At 41.1% G+C, this 20,845-nt stretch overlaps 1 protein-coding gene and 1 long non-coding RNA gene across 3 annotated transcripts in view; one reads left to right on the top strand and one right to left on the bottom strand.

The window, feature by feature from the left end:
* The window catches only part of FOXN2 (forkhead box N2), a 62,317-nt gene extending 57,813 nt beyond the window's left edge, over positions 1-4,504 (bottom strand). Inside the window, exon 1 of one of the 2 annotated variants that reach the window (XM_045549559.1) lies at positions 4,318-4,504. The gene's annotated coding sequence lies outside the window, so the exon portion shown is untranslated. Of the gene's footprint in view, positions 1-4,026; positions 4,104-4,317 lie in introns of those variants that run through there. The other variant, XM_045549560.1, reaches the window with a different exon arrangement.
* A 405-nt stretch (positions 4,505-4,909) lies between these two features.
* The window catches only part of LOC123636904, a 117,242-nt gene continuing 101,306 nt past the window's right edge, over positions 4,910-20,845 (top strand). The window contains exon 1 of the long non-coding RNA XR_006734701.1: positions 4,910-5,028. This is a non-coding gene — a long non-coding RNA (uncharacterized LOC123636904). The remainder of the gene's footprint in view (positions 5,029-20,845) is intronic.

Raw genomic sequence — 20,845 nt, 5'->3', positions numbered from 1 at the left:
AACTGGAATTCTGAAACAGAATAAAGGACATTAGGGAAAAACCAGTGAAATCTAAACAAAGTATGTTGGGCTGGACACGGACAATGTATGTAACCTGAGGTTTTGTAACCCCATGAAGAGCTGAAATAAAAAAAAAAAAGAAAGAAAAAAACAAAGTATGTAGTTTAGTTAATAGTAAAGCAGTAATTTTGTTTCCTTAGTTGTGACCAATGTACCATAGTAATGTAAAAAGTTAACAATAAGGGAAACTGGGTAAGGTATACTCTGTGTACTATCTTGCAACTTTTTTGTAACCATAAAACTTTTCTAAAATAAAAAGTTTATTTAAATTTAAAGAGTTACAGTAAAAGATATAGGGATACGTGAATAAAAATCCCTTGGAAACAAATGATGATAAATATTCTTTTGGTCCCTTGCCACCAAAGGTGGCAAGACAGAAAAAGTATTCTCATATAGTGGAAATAAAGTTATACATATAAAACATTACCACAGACATTTTCAAGTCTATAAAATTAATTATGAAATCACATATGCAAATGCCCCTTAGTTTCCCAAAGCATCACTTTCAGTTCTAAATACTTCAACTATTAACTTTATGATAAAAATCTGTAACACTAGCTGTCACCTCTACATTACCGCACACCTTTATTTCTAGTCCCTACAGGTCATGTTCTGGTATCTCCCACTCATCTTACACTCAGCTAACTAAACTCACCTCCTTCTTGATAATGAGCACCCTCCCAAACCTCCCTCTTACGGTTACTAATTTTTCCTTTAATTGATCTCTCTCCTTCCAATTCCTTTCCATTCCCAGAGTTAGTCCTGCATACTGCACTCAAATGAAGTTTCCTTAAATAAGGCTTTTAAAATATAATTCCCCAGCTCAAATGCCATTTTGGGGGAGTAATGAACCACATTTAAATTCAAAAGTGATGTTTCCAAGACCATCCATAACGGGTTATTCTTTTGTACCCTTCACTTACAAAGAAAAACCTTTTCATCTAACTCCCCACCTCATACCCTAAGTCCTACCTTTTGTTTATTCAGAAAATAATCAAATACTCATTAAGCATCTAATGCATGTCTGAGAAAATAGGACTCCTCTAAGTGGTCAAAGACCTTATAATCTAGTTGAGGTGATAAAACCTTAAAAGATAAAAAAGAATATGGGAATTTGTCTTGTTCAAAGCTATATCTTCAGTTCCTATAACAGTGTCTGGCACATAGTAAATACTCAAAAATTATTTATTATATGAAAACAAGGCAGTATAGAATGCTATAGCCCAAAAGAATTATAGGCTTTTAAATAAGGAAAAGAATTTTCAGTTGGAGAGAAGGTGAGTCTAAAATTCTATGATTCTAAGGCTCTCAGGGCAATCAAGATTTCACAGCCCTAAAGCTTGAGTAGCTCTTCAGTAGTTAACAGGATGTGCAAAAGTGCATTTCCAACAACAACAAAAAAGTTATATCAACAACAGTATAAAGAGGTTGTTATACCACATTGAGGTAGTGAATAATGAATAGTGTTCCATAGGTTAGAGGAAGACAGATGGGAGAAGATTAGAACCAAAGTTTGAAAGGTCTTGAGAAGAAATTTGGTATTCATGCTTGATATAAGGGGTGTTAGTCATTTGGGTGATATAATTTCAGGAAGATTAGTGGGAGTAATGTGAAGGTTAGACTCTAGAAAGCAAAGGACTTACTTTCTCCAAGCCTCCCCTCTCTACTCAAATCCTCTAAGGTCTCCTTCTCCTCTTAACTTTGACAGCACCTGCATGCATCATAGAGTTTAACTCCTAATTATAGCCTCTCTTGTTGTAAATTTTTTTTCATGTGTGTTAATCTCTTCAATCTAAGATTAGGGATTAAATCTTAGCTATTTCTTCCCTAAGAAATTAGTAAAGCATTGGGCTCTAAAAACTTTATTTTTGGAGGACCTTTTTGCATTTATGTATTAATAAAATTCAGTTACTAAAAGGATAATCAAAAAGCAACAAAAGGAACATTAAAAATTACACACACATACAAGGAGTAACTAAGCAATATGCTGCTGTAAGAACAAGATTAAGTCCTGTTTGGCAGCACTTTTTAAGGTCTCATTTTAACAGTCAGATCCCATAACTAATAATGTAAGTTATCTTTTAGCATGTTTTGGAAAAACATTAAGTTCCTTCCTGCTTTATATAAGTATCTTTATCTATTAACTTCCCTGATTAAGCACCATTGTTATGGGGTAATTAAAATTCCAATAAATGGTGCTGCTATACACTTCTCTACACAATTCTTTTGTAGATTTTAAGTGTTTCCTGTGGTTTACCATTTTTCAGGTAAAACTGATTCAAATAAAAACATGTTACAGAAATAAATCTACCAAAGCATTCACAAAGTGAAACATGATGCATTAGTAACCAAAGATTGTACTTAAATTCTAAAATTCTCCACTCTCCAAAAGTTTATCTTCAACTTTTATATATTCTAAAAATTAAATTTCATTCTCTTAAAATTTATTGTTTTATATTAATATTTTTCCCAAAAAAAGCTTTTAAAAATGCACATAAACAAATCAAACTAGTATTTATTTCATCCCTAAAAAAAGTATTTTCACTGGCCATTTTATGTATGTGTTTTTCGATCATAATTTTGATGTAAAAAGAAAAAACTGACATTTTCCTAAAACTATCCAAAAGAAATCTGATTACATCAGAATCTCTCATTAATGGTATTGAAATTCAAATGATTTTTCCCCCCGAGTTGGGAAACTCCATAATACATTATTCTATAATTCCCCATCACTCTTTGATGAGGAATATCTAATACTGCTGAGATTTTAAAGATGAATCATCAAATCAGGAAAGGACGGCAAAAACGTTAATATACACCTTGGGAGAACTGCAAGGTAACAGAGATAAGTCTTCAGATTCGGATGGTACAGGGATGGACATAAATTTGGTTCAGCTTTTTCCACTTCCCTATCTGAGAAAGCACCAAGATAAATGTGCATGCGAAGCTACGCACGGTTACAAAGCCCCTGGCTACCAGAGCAACCTCAGCCCCTAGTGCCGCTAGCGCACTCTATTGCACTCAGCTGGCCACGTGGCTGTCACAATCAGAAGAAAGATAGGCGAAACAGCTTCAACTAACCTGGAAATAAATAGCTGCCCTCCTCCCCTCACCTCAGAGTTGGGGTAGAAGAAAGTCCGTGTCCTTTCTTTACATACTAAGACTTTTTCCCAGTAAGGGGGAAACGAAGTACAGGGACTGCTTTAAACAGACTTTAAAGTAGAAATCCGGTGCAAGAACATCCCGAACGTGGCTCCCTAATGCATTACATACCCCAACTCCCGGGAGCCGCAGTGGGAACAGAGGCATTTTGCAAAGGGGGATAAGGGGGTGGAGTTAAGAGTGGAGGATGGAGTACTAAGCACATGGGCTGCTGTCCCGTAACTCCCACCGTCCTCCAGGGTTCCAGACCTGCTGCTCCTGCCCTGGAGCAAATTCAGAAGGCTGAAGGGCCTCTCCCACGGCAGACCTCTCACCTCGCCAGAAAAGAGGGGACTGAAGGGCACAAGTAACAACGGCCCCATAGGAGGCGGCGAACAGGAAGTGTCCATATTGCAGCGCAGAAAGACTAGTTTCCAACCCACCCCGACAGCCACCCTCGGAGGCCCCCGAGGCGCCCGCCGGCGCAGGGGCAAGGAGGTGCCGGGGTCTGCCCGCACCACATCCGGGACCCGCCCCGTCCCCCCCAACGCCGGCCGCGCCCGGCCCCTGCCGGGCACTACTTCGCGGGCCCGGGAGTCCCGCCTGGGGGCGGGCGAGGACTCCACGCCCGGCAAGTCCCGCTCCGCTTCCAGCCGGGGGAGGGGGCGTTGCAAGGACTCCCGGGGGGCTTGGACACTACCGCTAACAGCAGATTCCCCGCGGGTCGAGCCCTAATCGTCCTCGGGGCCACTCCGAGCCTGCCGGAGAGCCGACACCCCTCGCCACGGTTTCCGCCGCGCGACACCCCTCCCGGGCGGTCATTACCTCTCAGAGAAACTCCTAACTCCTCGCGGGGCCACACTCCCCTCCGTTCGACACCCCCGGGAGCCCACACACTACCCAGCCGCACGCTCGGGGACACCCCCACGCCGGCGCTAATTCCTGACGGGACAAAAATGTCCGGGCGCGTCACGGGACAGCCGCCCCCGCGCCCCACGCCCGGCGCCGGCCGCACGCGCTGCCTCTGCGCCCGGGAGCGGCGCCGCGGGCCGGGGCGGGGAGCGCGGACGCCGGGCGGCGCCGGCCCGGGAAGACGCCGCTCGGCCCGGGACTCACCGTCAGCTCGGCCGCCGCAGCGGGGAGGCAAGGGACGGGCCGGGGAAGACACAATATGGCAGAGCACCGCAGCTGCTCCCTGCGGCTTCCAGCAGCCGCCTCCGGGAAGACGCGGCAACGAGCAGGCAGCGGCAGCTGCGGTGGCGGCCGCGGCAGCACCACATCCCCCTCCCGCTCGCTTCCTCCCCCTCCTTCCCCTTCCCCACTGCCATGACAACGCGGCGCCAAGGAGATTGGCCCCGCCCCTCCTTCCCGGGCCCACCCCCTGCGACCCCTCGGGAGGGGGCTCGGCCCGCCCCTCCCTGTCCCCTCGCACCTCCTACGGAAGGGACGGGGCCGGGACCAGCGAGCTGCCCGGAACGGCGCGCGGGGTAGGGTGAGATGCAGGGTCCGGAAGGGCGGGGCTCGCAGGGAAGGCAGGGCGGAGACGTTGTGGGCCAGTGCGGGTTTCGGGCTGAGCAGGGGCAGGGGAAGGCGGGAAAATGGAAAGGCCTCGCTGGTCCCGGGGAGGACCTATAGGAGTGCCGCGGAGGCGCGGCGCGGCAGCTGAGTGGCCGAGACGGCCTGGGGCGGGGCGAGGGTGCCGCCGGGCAGTTCGGGCCCTGGTGCCAGTGCTGGGGCGGCAAGGGCCGCCCTCACCAGCGCGAAGTTCCGTGGGTTTCACCAAGAGCTTCCCACCATTGCCCAGGCTTTGAAAGCATTTTCGGAACTGTAAGTCATTACTGTAACTTAAAGTAGAGTGACCCTCGCTTGACTGAAATTTTCTGTGGAAACTGAGCTCGAAGTGTTTGTGCTGGGGAAAAAAAAGGACTTAGGAATGAGATCCAAAGTTTAGTAAACATAGCATTTACTGATTGCTTACCAAGTGCTAAGGACAGTGCTAAAGATTCGCAAGCATTGTCCTGTCAATAATATTAACATAATCTTGCCAGATGAAATGCAGGAGTGTTCAGTTAAATCTGAATTGCAGATAAATGTAGAATTTTTTTTAATGTAAGAATATTCCCAGCGAAGCGCAGTGGCTCACGCCTGTAATCCTAGCACTCTGGGAGGCCGAGGTGGGAGGATAGCTCGAGGTCAGGAGTTGGAGACCAGCCTGAGCAAGAGCGAGACCCCGTCTCTACTAAAAAATAGAAAGAAATTATCTGGACAACTAAAAATATATAGAAAAAATTAGGCAAGCATGGTGGCACATGCCTGTAGTCCCAGCTACTCGGGAGGCTGAGGCAGAAGGATTGCTTGAGCCCAGGAGTTTGAGGTTGCTGTGAGCTTGACGCTACAGCACTCTATCCCAGGCAACTGAGCAAGACTCTGTCTCAAAAAAAAAAAAAAAAAAAAAAAAAAAAAAGAATATTCCCTTTGGGATATACTTCCAGGTTGTTTTGTTTTATTTTTGCTAAATTTGCCACCCCATCCTAACTCTTATGAATTCTCACTTTATGGATAAGGAAACTGAGGCTTAGAAAAATAACCCTTCAAATATATAGTAAGTGGCAGAACTAAGGCTCCAGTTAGCTATCATTATGATCCTGATAATTAAATCTCTGAATTTCTATATCAACATCTTAAAAAACTAGAGTAGTGATACCTACCTCAGAAAGGTGTTTTTTCAGTAGACTGAAAAAAGGTGTATGAACCAGACACTGAGTATGTGCTCAATAGTTTATTTCCTTCCTGCAAATGAATGTTAACTAGATAGATATTCACTATGTGCTGGGCTTTGCATATAAAGTGAGTTGAGTATGAAAGAAGCTACCTGCTGACAATAAAACAAGTCAAGCTGAGGGGATAACAGAGATACAGAAGAATCACGGGCATCAGAATCTATAAAAACAAAAATGGAAGCATCTGATCCCCTCATTCCACAGAAATAAACACTGTTATGATTTGTCCAAGGTCATCTGCTAGTTCCATTTGTTTTTCCTTGCACTGTCCTGGAGGCCCTCACAGCTGCATTCAGAGGCCATAAGGCAAGTGTACAAGACATTTGAATTGGAACGAGAGTTGCCCCAATTTCTCCCTTCAGAGCAATCACTGTTGCCCCCTTATATGGACAAATTGAAGGAAGTTCCTGGAAGAAGAGGATAGTAAAAAGGGAACAGAGGAAAGAAGACAGGGAAAACTAAGAGATGGTAGCTTCTAAGGAGCCACAGCCTCCTCAGACCTCAGTCTTGTTGTATCTCTGCTGGCCATTGTCATGGTGGCCCCTAAGATAATATAGGTCTTCATCTCTTTACAGATTATAGTACTAATATCTTATTTGACATATTGACCTTTATTTCTTTTTCCTTCATTACTCTTACTCCATCTATTTTAAAGACAAGTGGCTAAACAGTCCTCTTCAACTCTAAAAGATACACAAAATTTGAGGTTGGAAGATCTGGGAGCTCAACCTATCATGAGAAAACAAATCTAGAAAAGTTACATAACTTGTCCAAGGTCAAATAACGAACCTACTGCACTCTCACCCACTAAATTCTCTCTGCTGGTCCTTTCCACTGACTGATCCAACCCAGAAAGGCTGGGTGCATTTAAATAATCTCTATGGGTAAGGCTCACATCTTTCAGCAAATCTGTTATACTCTTAGTTTAGAGTCCAGGGATACTTGTATGCCTAGAGGCTATTTTAGAGAACTTTGAACATCTACCAAGGAAAAGCTCTGATTAAAGATAATGATGATTCAGAGTGAGTTGCTTTTCCCAGGAGTTTACAAGAAGTAAAAAGGCTAGGAAACCAGAATTTAACTCTTCAGGAAAAAGAGGATCATGATATTTGAGATCTCTAGGTCGGGCATGGTGGCTCACGCCTGTAATCCTAGCACTGCAGGAGGATCGCTTGAGCTCAGGAGTTCAAGATGAGCCTGAGCAAGAATGGGACCCTGTCTCTACTAAAAATAGAAAAATGAGCCGGGCATCGTGGTGGGCGCCTATAGTCCCAGCTACTCGGGAGGCTGAGGCAGGAGGATTCTCTTGAGCCCAAGAGTTTGAAGTTGCTGTGAGCTAGGCTGACGACACAGCACTCTACTCAGGGAAACAGAGTGAGACTCTGTTTCAAAAAAAAAAAAATCTCTTGTGAAGCCTATATTCTTCTTTCTCCAAAATACTTCAAAGAAATATATTCAGTGATAAACTTTACCAGAAGACAAATGTGTTAGAATATATGTTGTTTAAAATACTCTCTTTGTTCTTTGAGGCCAGGTAAAATTAGAATTAATTAATTAATTAATTAATTAAAATGGTCTCATGTTTAGGCTAAAAAGTGATAGGAACTAAATAAATGTTCGTGTTTATGTTTTCAATGTATTTATCATTATATAATGCTACATGTATTTAACAAAAGACTTGGTGGGCTGGGCATGGTGGCTCACACCTGTAATTCTAGCACTCTGGGAGGCCGAGGCTGGCAGATTATTTGAGCTCAGGAGTTCGAGACCAGCCTAAGAGCAAGACCCCGTCTCTACTAAAAATAGAAAGAAATTAGCTGGACAGCTAAAAAATATATATATAGAAAACTTAGCCGGGATGGTGGCGCATGCCTGTAGTCCCAGCTACTCAGGAGGCTGAGGCAGTAGGATCACTTGAGCCCAGGAGTTTGAGGTTGCTGTGAGCTAGGCTAACGCCACGGCACTCTAGCCTGGGCAACATAGTGAGACTCTGTCTCAAAAAAAAAAAAAAGACTTGGTGATTGTGAATTGACAATTTTAAAAATAACTAGTTTGTCAATAAGGAATCTAGACTTCAAGCCCCTTGAAGTCAAGGATCATGTCTTTTTCATCTTTATAATCTAATTTCTTAGAACAGCTCTGGTACAGAGGTGATTTTCAATATTTGTCAACAAAAGAAGTAACTGTCTTCAAATTATATGATAATGGGAATAGGATACAACATTCCTAAGTACTGGTGTGCCACTTAGACTAAAAAGTTAGAATTATGAATAAAAGCCTAATTTTTTCCCAAAGGATCTTTTTCAATGCATTTCTTAAAAGTAACTACCTAAATTTAATAATATCTATATTTCTATAAACCCTGGTATTGACAGTAATTTTGATCAGTCCTCCTCCTGAAGACACTAGAAAAGCTTAACAAAATATAAATGATATTATCTTGGAGGCATGAGAGAGCTAACAAGATAATGAGGAGTGACCAGGTCATGATCTGGGCAATGATGGAAGCCCAGAGATGTCCATTTGTCCATTCCCTAGAGAACTGCTGAGAGGATGAACAGGGATAAGAGACAGAGAGTAGAGTCCAGAGCATGCTAAGAAGGAAGGAGGTGACCTCTGTTGAAGCCCTCTTGCATTAGACTAGGAACTCAAATGGCTGTATCCTAGAAGTAAAGGGGCTGCAGCTCAATTTCAAATCGTATCAACCCTGAAACTGGATTAGGGTAATTCCTTTGAGCTAATGTCCCCAAGCATTTGGCAGAAACAAACTAAAATCCTTTCTGGAGTAAAATAATATCATTCAAAGTCTCAAATAATTTCTACAGACAATTTTGCAAATACAGTGCCTAGCATACAATTTTAAAAAACCAGTCACACAAGGAAATAAGAAAAATATACCAGAAACAGCAGAAAACAAAAACAGACCTAAAAGGATAGTGAAATTATCAGAGATTTAAAAATAACAATGCTTACTATGTTCAAATAAATCAAACACAAGATTAAACATTTAAGCAGACAACTAGAAACTTGAAAAAAGAACCAGATGAAAATTTTAGAACCGCAAAATTTACTAACTGAAAATAAGGACTCAATGATGAGTATAATAGCATATTAGACACAGATAAAGATAGAATCAGTGAACTAGAAGATAAATCCAAAGAAAATATTCAGAATGAAGCACAAAAAGGAAAAAAGATGGAATATATAGAGCATAGGAAAAACACATAGAAGATATAGTGAGAAAGCTTAATATGTACATAAATGGAATTCCAGAAGGAAAGAAAAGAGTATTTGGCAGAAATAATATTTGAACCAATGAATCCCCATCAGTATAATTGTTTTAATCCACATAGCTGATACATAGACACATCATGAAAAATATTGCTAAAATCCAAAGACAAAGAGAAAAATCTTAGCAGCCAGAAAAAATAAGAGATGACTTTAAAAAAATTAGACTTACCATAGACTTTTTAACAGAACTAGCTGAAGCCAGAAAATGATGGAATTTTAACTTTAAAGGAATGAAAGCAAATATATTTTAAGAATGAAAGTGAAACGAAGGAATTTTCAAAGGAACAAAACAGTGTATTCACAAAGACGTTCTATGGGCAAAAGAAAAATGATCCCACTTATAAGGTCACAGATACAGTAGGAAATAAAGATCAATAAAAATGATAAATATGGGGATAAATCTAAATGAGTATTGATATTTACTAATAAGACTATCATTGTAATGTCTTCTGTATTTATTAATAAAAATACACAATAACAGTATGTGGCAGGAGAAGGTAAATGGAATCAAGTGTTCTAAAATAAAGGCATTTTCTAGGAGGATGGAAAAAGTTATAATTAATAGTAGACTCTGGTAAGTGAAGACTGCATCCTATTCTAGCTTCATAGACTGCTGGTTAAAAAAAAAAAAGAATACATCTTATGATCTCTAGAATAATCACTGAGAAAATAGTAAAAGACTATGTGTATTAGTCAGGGTTCTTCAGAGAATTAGAAGTGGGGGCTTGATGAGTCCAAAATAGGTAGCATAGATTAGCAAGCTGGAGACCCAAGAAAGAGTTATAGCTTGAGTCCGAAAGCAGTCTGCTGGCAGATTCCTTCTTGCTCATGAGAGGTCAATCTTTGTTGTATTAAGGCATTCAACTGACTGGGTGAGATCTACCCAACTTATGGAAGGTGATTTACTTTACTAAAATCTACTGATTTAAATGTTAACCTCATCCAAAAAACACCTTCACAGAAACATCTAAAATAGCATTTGATCAAATATCTGGGCACCATGGTACAGGCATGTTGACTCATAAAATTAACCATCACACTATGCAATTTCCAATCTAAAAGGAGCAAGGAGGAAATGGAGTAATAAAAAACTAATCAATCTAAATGCAAGATAGAAGAAAAGTGAGGATAATATGACAGCCAGGACAAATAGGAAGTATTTATAAGATGATAGATTTGAACCCAAATATATCACTAATAATACTAAGTGAAAACATATCCCAATTTAATGACAAAGATTGTTTTGGTCACTTACTGCTATGTAACAAACTACCCCCAGATTTGGTAGCTTAAAACTAAAACTATTTTACTATTTTTCATGATTCTGTGGGTGAGGAATTTGGATAGGACACAATGGAGATGGCTCATCTCTTCTCTGAATGATGTCTGCTGGGGCTGATATGATCCAGATAGCTTCTTTACTCACATGTCTGGCACCCTAGCTAGGATGGCTCCAATGGCTAGGGGTTAGCTAGAACAGCTTGACTGAGATTGTATATGTGGGGCCTTGGTTCTCACTGTTGATTGCGTGTTTGGTTTTTCTACAAGTAGTTCTAGAACTTCTTCCTCTCCACGTGGCTTCTCCACATAGCATCTTCAGAAGGATAGGCAGACTTCTTACCCACAAGCTCAGGGCTCCCAAGAGGAATAGGCTTGGAACTAGTACAGTATTATTTCTGCCACATTCTATCAGATAAAACAAATTATGAGCCCATCCCAGAGTCAAAAGGAGGGAACTATAGGGGGGTGTAAATACTAGGAGGTGGGATAAACCTGGGGCCACCAATCAAGGTAACGAACTACTACAGATTGTCAGACTGGGCAAAAAATCAAAACCCAACCATGTGCTGTTTACAAGGGACATATCTAGAACATAAAAATATAGAAAGGCTGAAAGTAAAAGGGTAGAAAAAACTAAACCATGCAATAATACCAAAAGGAAGCTGGAATAGCTATATTAATATCAGATTGAATAGACTCAAAACTAAAAGCACCACTAGAGATAAAGGGAGGCTCTTCATAATGATAAAGATTTAATTTGCCAGGAAGATAAAAAAAATTCTAAACTTGTATTTCCCTGATAACATAACCTCAAAGCATAGAAAGCAAAAGTTATAGAACTACAAGGAAAAATAAAAAATGGACAATTTAGGGGAAGATGTTAACATTCGGTTATTGATAAAACAGGCAGACAAAATTTCAGTAAGAATATAGGTTTGCCAGGCTCAGTGGCACACACCTGGAATCTCAGCTACTCAGGAGGCTGAGATGGGAGGATCAGTTGAGGCCAGGAGTTCAAGACCAGCCTGGATAACATAGCAAAACCTTGCCTCTAAAAAAATGAAGAAAAAATATTAGCCAGGTATGGTGGCACATGCCTATAGTCCCAGCTACTTGGGAGGCTGAAACAGGAGGATCCCCTGAGTCTAGGAGTTGGAAACTAGCCTGGGCAACAGAGTGAGACCCTGCCTCTAAAAAAAGAAAATATATGTGTGTGTGTGTGTGTGTGTGTGTGTGTGTGTGTACATAGGTTATATGGGTTTGAACAATACTGGCACCAAAGTTGAGCGTAAGGACATATGGAGTACATTTCTATAATCCTTTACATACAAAAAAATTCATGAGTTCATGTTATTTCTGTTTTGGCCCACAAGGCTGGAAAAGACATCAGAGGATCTTGAGCCTTCAGGCTGGTTAGAACCTATCCCTATTTTGCAGATAGATTTACCACTGTGTACCTTTACCTCATTCATTACATAAACATTAAGTTCCTACTATGTTCCAGGCCCTGTACTTAGTACAGAAGTGAAGGCTGTAGTTAAAACTACAGATAAGCAAATCAGAAAATATAATATTACATATTAGCAGTGCAGTGATAGACTTTTACATAAGGAGCGATGGGAACCAAGTCCCAACACAGCCACGGAAGATGACATCTGAGCAAAGGCTGAAGAAAAGAATATGGAGTGGAAGTGGGAAATGGGGAGGGGTGAGGTGTGGAGCCACACCTAGCAAAGCCTAGTAGTGAGAGAGCATGACCGTTCAAGTCAGAGAACTGCCAATCATTTGGACTGTCTGGAGTATAAAAGGTCGCTCAAGTTAGGGGTTATCTGGTTGCAAGAAACAGAAACTCATGCCAGCTGGCTAAAGTAAAAGAGACATGAATATAAAAATAGGCAGGGATTAAGTGAGACACAAATGTGGGAAGCACAGCCAACATTATAAGAACTCTCCTTCCCCCTTTCTCTCTCTGTCATCTATCATGTGGTCTCTGGTCTTGGCTTTTCTTTGTGTGTCTATTTCACTCTCTGCAGACTGGCTTCTCTGCTCACTTGTCTGCTTCCATGTTGCCTATTGATGGCTGCCCCAAATATCAGCCCTGACTCTCCACCTCTGCCACTCATCCACTTTGCCCAACTTTCCTGCTTAGCAACCCACAGTTATTACTTGACTCAATTTCAGGGATGCAGTTCCAAATTCCCAGGAGCTGTAATTAGGCTGATGCAGTTTCTACGTGCTTATAGATCAGGGATCAGCAAACCATGGCCGGGGTGGCCAAATCCAGCCTGGCTTCCACTTTTGTTTTAATGGAACACAGCCACACACATTCATTTACAGTCTGTCTGTAGCTGCTTTGGCATTGCAAGGACAGTGTTGAGTAATTACAACAGAGAATCTATGGACTGCAAAGCTAGAAATATTTACTATCTAGACCTTTACAGAAAAAGTTTGATGACCCTGCATTAGACAGTTAGATGTGGAGGTGTGAGGCTGTACAAAGATTTAGAGGGAGTCAGATCTGGTAACTGAAGCTCTGAGAGTGGATAACTCCTCCCCATCTCTGCAAAAAAAAAAAAAAAAAAAAGATAATGTAGGAAAAACACAGCTAGGGAAATATTTTGAAAAAGGAAATGTTTGAAAGCTCTAACACAGGAAAGAAAATAATCAGTCTCAAGTATGCGCTAAATTTTTTACACAAAGGGTAAAAGGGTGCAAGACAGTAATTCTTTAATCTGGAGAAGTTCATTAAGATGCTAAATTTGGAGAGCATGTCACCGTAACTACCTTTAAATAACTCACTTGTGGCAAATTTCCCAGACTCTCCATAGTTAGCTTTGGCTAAGATGAAGTGGCTGAGGCACAGTGAACACTGAACATACAAAGATTTTTAAATGCGTGTCCAGAGGTTAAATATTTATCTTTCAGAGAAAGTGAGGGTGGGGGAGAGAGAGAGAGAGAAGCCACTGAAAGAATAAGATAGATGGAAAGACAGAGGCAGATATACTGAGACTTGGTGGGCAGGAGACAATGAAATCTGGCTAAACTGACCTGACAGGATTCTTGCTGCAGCCAGGCCAGGGTGATCAGACATCACCTGGGGTGCGGGTGGAGCCTGAGGAGACCGACCAGATATTGAAGGTGGGGAGTGGGGAGGGGCTTCTTGCTAAACTGACTTAACTGGGTTCTTTGCTAAAAATGGATTTTACAAAGAAGTACACAAATTAACTGGGAGAAGGTTTGGTCAAGCAGAAAATTTTTGTCAATTCACATACACATTAAAGTAAGAGACGCACTGAATTAGAACAGTGGTTTTCACACTGTTTAAAATGGAACAGTTAAAAAATAAAGAATAATACAAAGTTTAAAAAATATTAAAATGAAACAGTTATTGTTTTGTTTCATTTTGTTTGAATGAAATCTTTCATAGAGCCCAGCTCCATAAAACAGACCAAAGTAGTTGAAGATGGGAGGATGCTGAAAGGCAAGGAAGGGCTGGAAAAGCCCAGGCATTTCTAGTCTGTGTTCCCCCAGGAATACAGTTTGAAAACCACTGATCTAACAGAATGAACAGAGGTAATATCAGAATATCCGGGCCCAGGTTCTGTCAAATTCCTAGGTCCCTCTTCCATCTCCATCTCATTGAGAACTTTTACCATAATGAATCCTTGTTAGTGATGGGATATGTCCTCCATCAAAAGAGTAGAAATTATTAAAAACTTGGGAATCATTGATCTCAATCCCTTCTCTAGGACTCAGAAGGTGACCAGTGAAACTTCATTAAACACTGCTACATTTAAAACTGTAATGATTGCTAACAAAAGAGGCAAACCTAATACTTCAATAAATCTTAGTGACAAAAAAATTGCTAACATTCCATATCCCCCATTCCCTCCTTACTTGGCAGTCAAGCAGAGAGAGTGGATGCAGTTTTTAAAAACCCTTGAGCTAGACAGACTTGGTTTTGAATCCTGGCTCTGCTTCTTATTAGCCCAGGCACAATATTTAAATTTTTTTCTAAGCCTCTTCATGTCTAAAATGGAGATAATAATTCCAGGCACAGAGGGGTGCTATGATGCAAATGTATGTGAAACATTTAGCACATGGCCTGGTGAATAGGTGCTCAATAGATGTTAGCTGCGATTAAATGAACAACAACTAAAAAGTCAACCTACTTCAATTTTAGAAATCACTTAAAAGAATTGCATGTGTGCAGCTAGAGAAGACTAGCTGCTGCTTCTTATTACTTGAAGAGTAAAACAAATAATATCTGCAGCAGTAGGCTCTATAGGAAATGGAGTTTATTCAAAATTAAATTTATAAATAAGGTAAATGTTCAGGGAAGGCAGTGAGTATTAAGATCTCAACTTATATTAGAGCAAATGCAACTTTTTGCTCCACAGTAACTTTGCATTTAGGGTAATAGTTAGTTGCTTGACTCTTTTTGGTTGTGTGAGCTCCACTCCTTGGTGTTATCCTTGGCTCCTTTCTTCCTCTCATACCTTCAAAATATATCTAGAATCTGACCCCTTCTCCCCACCTCCACTGTCACCACCCTTGTCAAAGTCACAAGCATCTCTCACCTGAATGATTTGAATAGCCTTCTAACTCCCTGCTTCTCTTATCCCCATGCAGTATTTTCTTAACACAGCAGCCAGAACGATCCTCTTTTTTTTTTTTTTTTTTTTTTTTGAGACAGAGTGTCACTTTGTTGCCCAGGCTAGAGTGAGTGCCGTGGTGTCAGCCTCGCTCACAGCAACCTCAAACTCCTGGGCTTAAGCAATCCTACTGCCTCAGCCTCCCGAGTAGCTGGGACTACAGGCATGTGCCACCATGCCCGGCTAATTTTTTCTATATATATTTTTAGTTGTCCAGATAGTTTATTTCTATTTTTTTTTAGTAGAGACGGGGTCTCGCTCAGGCTGGTCTCGAACTCCTGACCTCGAGCGATCCACCCGCCTCGGCCTCCCAGAGGGCTAGGATTACAGGCGTGAGCCACCGCACCCGGCCTAGAATGATCCTCTTAAGATCTGTCACTTCATGTCACTCCTCAGCTCAAAACTCCTCAGTGGCTCCCCAGTTCACTAGAATAATACCAAAATCCTTATAATCATAGCCCACAAAGTCTTACATGATCTAATATCCCTTCCCCCACCATTGACCTCCCTGCTATTTCTTGACAATGCCAGGCACACCCTGCCCGATAACCTTTGCTCTCTGCCAGGAATGTTCTTCCCCCAGATACCTGCTTAGCTAACCCTCTTACTTCCTTTATGTCTCTGCTCAAATTTTACTTTGTCAGTGAGGGCTGCCTTGCCCTTCTTTAATACTGCAAATTGCCCCCAGCCAAATCTCAGGAAGCCCAATCCCAATCCCGTTTCCTTGTTGTACTCTATTTTTCCCTCAGCAATCATCTTACCACACACTACATAGTTTATTTATTATGTGTGTTTAAGTCTGTCTCCCCTATTAAAGCGTAAGCTTCACAGGGGCTGCAGTCTATGTTTTGTTCTCTGATGTATTCTAAGCATCTAGAACACTACTTGGTATATGATACACACTCTACAAATATTTATAGAATTAATTAACTAGTTTTGTGTGTGTTTGTTGCAGTGTCTTATTTGGGCAAAGACTAAATCTAATTGACAATCATTTAAGAAAGCATCTGCTGGTATGTTAAAAAGAAAATAAGAATAATAAAAAAAAAAGAAAGCAAATAATTGCAGGAGTTGGGGGTTTTCCATTTTCTTTCTACTTCTCTTTGTTTTCAATGTCTTCTTTATGTTCCTATAAAAACTTCTATATGTCCTAAATCCAAGTCTATTTTAAGCTGATGTGCACATTTACTCACTAAAAGTCCATGATGCTCATGTTGTTTAATACTAATTATTAATAATAATATGTATGCCATTTCCACTCCCTTTTTAGTCCTCAGCCATCCCCAATCTGTGCACAGACAGAAGTTTTGTGTCCGAATATCTGTTATTTTAGGACTGCCTGGTCTGATATATTGGCTGAGAGGCACTCATCCTCAGGCCAATAGTCTAGGTTGGGACTATTGTGGTAAAGAAAGGAGAGAATAGGAACAGTGGTACATAGAGGAAGATCTGAGAGTTGGCCCCTCTATGGGAAATAGCAAAACTTTCTACCCCCGCCCCACCCCCGACCCCACTGGTGGGACAGGAGAAAGAAGAAAAATTGAAGAGGATGTTAATAAAGTTGTGTGCTGTAGGACGTAGTTTATAGAACCCTCCCTGGGCTCCTTTATAAAATCTCCAGTAAAATCTACATTGCTTGTAAGTATTTGAAGGGTAGATTTTCTTTTGAAAGGATTCAAATATGTTTTGATTCTTATTTCAAGTTTATCACAGGGTAAAATGGAGGCTTCTCACGTAAGGGAGTAGAATTAGCAAAACTCATAAGGATCTATTCAGGTAACCAAAAGAAATGTTGGGAAAGCTACCAGAAAAGTGACAAAAATTCACACAGAGTGCTCCTTTTGGGTTAGGACTCTGACTCTCAAAAGCACTTTTTTAAAATGTATAAATTTCACCTAAGAAGGGAGCAATTGGTAGGGTCCATCTCATCTTTCATTAACTCTCTTTAGGCTAATGAGCAGTAAGCAAAGCCTTGAGAATAAAGGTAAAAGGAAAGGATTCATATTTAGGGTGGACGAGAAGTTTCAGAAAGGCTTGGAAGCAAAGCACATTGCCTAACGGGTTAAACAGGTATTGGTACCACAGCATGTGATGTGCCCTGGGCAATGGGGAGAAGACATAGTTGAAGGTGCTGGTCTTTGTGTGAGAGGTTGGATCATGTTCTATTCAACTGCATTACATTTTTACCTAATGTCATTTTTGGCCTAAGGTTTTATGTTCACAGATATCCTCATCTGCTGGCCCCTATTGCCAATGAAGATTTTGCTCTCATTTAAGCAAGTTCTTAACAACAAATACAATTTGGAGCCCTATTTTTTTAAAAATGTGATTAGTTATATACAATATAAAAAAGAATATTAACCTATCAGTAGGGAAAGAAAGAAATAAGGAGCACAGAAAATACTAGAGGATGTGAGTTTTCTGTTTAAAGAAAGTAAAGTTCTGGTCTGAAAACATAACACATATTGTTGGAAGGTAATGAACAATAAACAGTGGTTAAAAAAGAAAGAGAGAGAGACAAGCAAGCCATACATAATGTTGGGATAGTTGGGGAAGGCCTTAAGGAAAAGGTGAAGCTTGATTGGGTGCTGAAGGTTGGTGAGGATTACTAAATGGAGAGTGGAAAAGAAAAAGAAATGACATCCCATGTAGTACAAGAAATTGATGGTTCCTCATAACTGAAGGCCTGAAAGGCTCTAAAAATTAGACATATATTATAATTGTATTTCATATGGTAGCTAAAAATCCTTAAAATTTTTTTTTTTTTTTTTTTTTTTTTTTTGAGACAGAGTCTCGCTCTGTTGCCCAGGCTAGAGTGAGTGCCATGGCGTCAGCCTAGCTCACAGCAACCTCAAATTCCTGGGCTTAAGCGATCCTCCTACCTCAGCCTCCCGAGTAGCTGGGCCTACAGGCATGCGCCACCATGCCCGGCTAATTTTTTCTATGTATATTTTAGTTGGCCAGATAATTTCTTTCTAATTTTTAGTAGAAACGGGGTCTCACTCTTGCTCAGGCTGGTCTTGAACTCCTGACCTTGAGCGATCCACCCGCCTCGGCCTCCCAGAGTGCTAGGATTACAGGCGTGAGCCACCGCGCCCGGCCTCCTTAAAAATTTTTTAAGTATTTTGTACACAATGCTTTCCCATCTGTTTCTTTATCAAAGCTATATAATGTTTACGGAAGGATTACCTTTATTATTTTCAATGCTTGGCACCATAGCTTGACTGAAATCCTGCCAACTATAGTATTTTCATCTAAAAAGACATTTTAGCACAGTTATAAGCACATACCCACAAATGGCATGCTCTGAAAGTAACTACAGTTCTGTAGGCAGGGCTGGCTTCATGGATGTGACCAGTAGAGTCCCATAGGGGCAGGTGCTGGGAAACGGCCCTGCCTTAGGGGTTTAATGCCTACAATCTCCTCTTAGAAATCTTAATGATTTTTACCTTGAATTTGTGTTTTGTAAGAGAAGTTTGATGGAACAATGGAGCATATGATGGGGGCTTGGAACCTTGGCTTACACATGGTCCTGGCTCTTGCCATCTTTCTGTCTCCCAGGTAGGTTCTCAGCTGCTGGCTCTCCCATGCCCTGGTATCTCAAACACTGCCCAATCTTACCTTTTGACCACTTCTGCCCAGGGTGGCAACCGGGTCATGGGAGTGGGGGTGGGGGTGCATTCTGCCAGTACCCTCCGCCTCCAGCAGGGACCTGGCTATGGTATGGGGAAGATCCAGGTCCAGCACATGCACCTTGCAGCATCTTGGGGTGGGGCATGACAGCAGCCATCCCTATCCTGGGCAGGTAGTTCCACAGTGCATTTGGTGTCTTTTCCAGGGTGAGCCTGTCTCTCACTTGTGATCTGGGTACCAAGTGTCTCCCAGAGTGGAGATTGCAGTCTTGTGGGTAAGGAGGAGATGTCTGTTGGCCATGAGTTGGGGTAGCAGGCCATGTGGAGAGGAGGTTGACTTCCTGCTCCTTGTAGGGCACAGAGCACTGGTGGGTCCTGCAGCTGGCAAGCAGGTTGAAGGTGAGCGTATAGCAAGTCATGGAATGAGGCCCCTGGACACCTGTGAGCATCTGTGCTGGCCCAGCAAGTATCCCAGTACAAGGGAACATGATATTAAATAGCAAACAAAAACACCATGACAAGTTGAGAGGAAGAGAAACATGGGCAGAAAGAAAAACGTTTTATTTTAATGCCTTTCATGGCACTTTCCCTGTGCTTTCTAAACAAGGCATCCACATCTTCATGTTTCACTAGGCCCAGCAAATTATGTAGCCAGTCCTCTCTGTAGGCATTCTACTTCTTTTTCCTTTCTAGGTAACAGACTATAACATCAGAAGTGATAATATGTCTTCCATTAGTGAAAAAAGCCAATTTTTACAACACCTAGTAGTATTATTAATCTTCAATTACATTTGATGGGTTTAGCAAAGGGGAAGCAATTTTTCTCATACCCATAAGACTTGCTATAGTATTAAATTCACTTTATTATATGGTTTAAAATTAATAAGCAGGGAAGAAAATTTAGTAGTTGCCAGTAAAATTCTATTTTAAATTGCAGCAATTTCTTTTCTGGATGTTCTTGATATCCAACAATCATGATATAGAATGTTGCTTATGTATAGATATTATATTACATAAGATAATTTATTTTCAGTACTGGGGCAGTCAAGTCTTCTAAGAATAAAATAACCATTAAAAATAATTGAATCTTTGAAATATGCATTTCTTACTGATATGATTGCTGTCTCTTGTATTAGAGAAGTGGTATAGCTTAGTAGAAAGAACCCAGGATTCTGAGTTATATTTCAATTTTCTTTCCTTTTCTTTGGTTAGACCTTCAACTAATGTGAAAATTTCTAAGGTTTCTTGTAGTCCTGGAGTTCAGCGAAATTTGAATACTATGCTTTAAACACACACGCACATTATTTGAATAAATACTAATACTACTAAATTACCTTTAATAACTATGGGTCTTGAAACATGTTTGCATGAAAGGAATAGAAACCCACTAAATTAGCTCAAGTTAAACATCTTTTTTTTTTTCTTTTTGAGAAATTGTATCATATAGAACAAGGCTATAAAACACATATATGTGAATATTAAAGTAACTACAGGCCTGGCACAGTGGCTCACCCCTGTAATCCTAGCACTCTGGGAGGCAGAGGCGGGAGGATCGCTTGAGGTCAGGAGTTTGAGACCAGCCTGAGCAACAGCCAGACTCCCATCTCTACAAGAAATTAAAAAATTAGCCAGGCGTGGTGGCACGCGCCTGCAGTCCCAGCTACTCAGGAGACTGAGGCAGGAGGATCGCTTGGGCCCAGGAGTTTGAGCTTGCCGGGAGCTATGATGATGCCACCACACTCTAGCCAGGATGACAGAGCAAGACTCTGTCTCAGTAAATAAATAAATTAAGTAAGTAAGTAACTACAAAGTAACCACCACCCAGGCTAAGAATACAACATTGCTATACCGTAGAAGTCCCTTATTTGCCCCCTTCTGAAAACATCTCACTTCCTTCCCCTCCAGAGATAACCATTACACTGCTTTTTGACATAATCATTCCCTTGTTATTCTTATTATTTTAAAAGGAGTTGCATTACAAAAATACCTCATGATCTACAAATAA

The sequence above is a fragment of the Lemur catta genome, chromosome 4, assembly GCF_020740605.2.
Source record: "Lemur catta isolate mLemCat1 chromosome 4, mLemCat1.pri, whole genome shotgun sequence".
Lineage (NCBI taxonomy): Eukaryota > Metazoa > Chordata > Mammalia > Primates > Lemuridae > Lemur > Lemur catta.
Note: the sequence above shows the minus strand (reverse complement) of the source record. Positions and strands in the feature narration are given on the sequence as shown.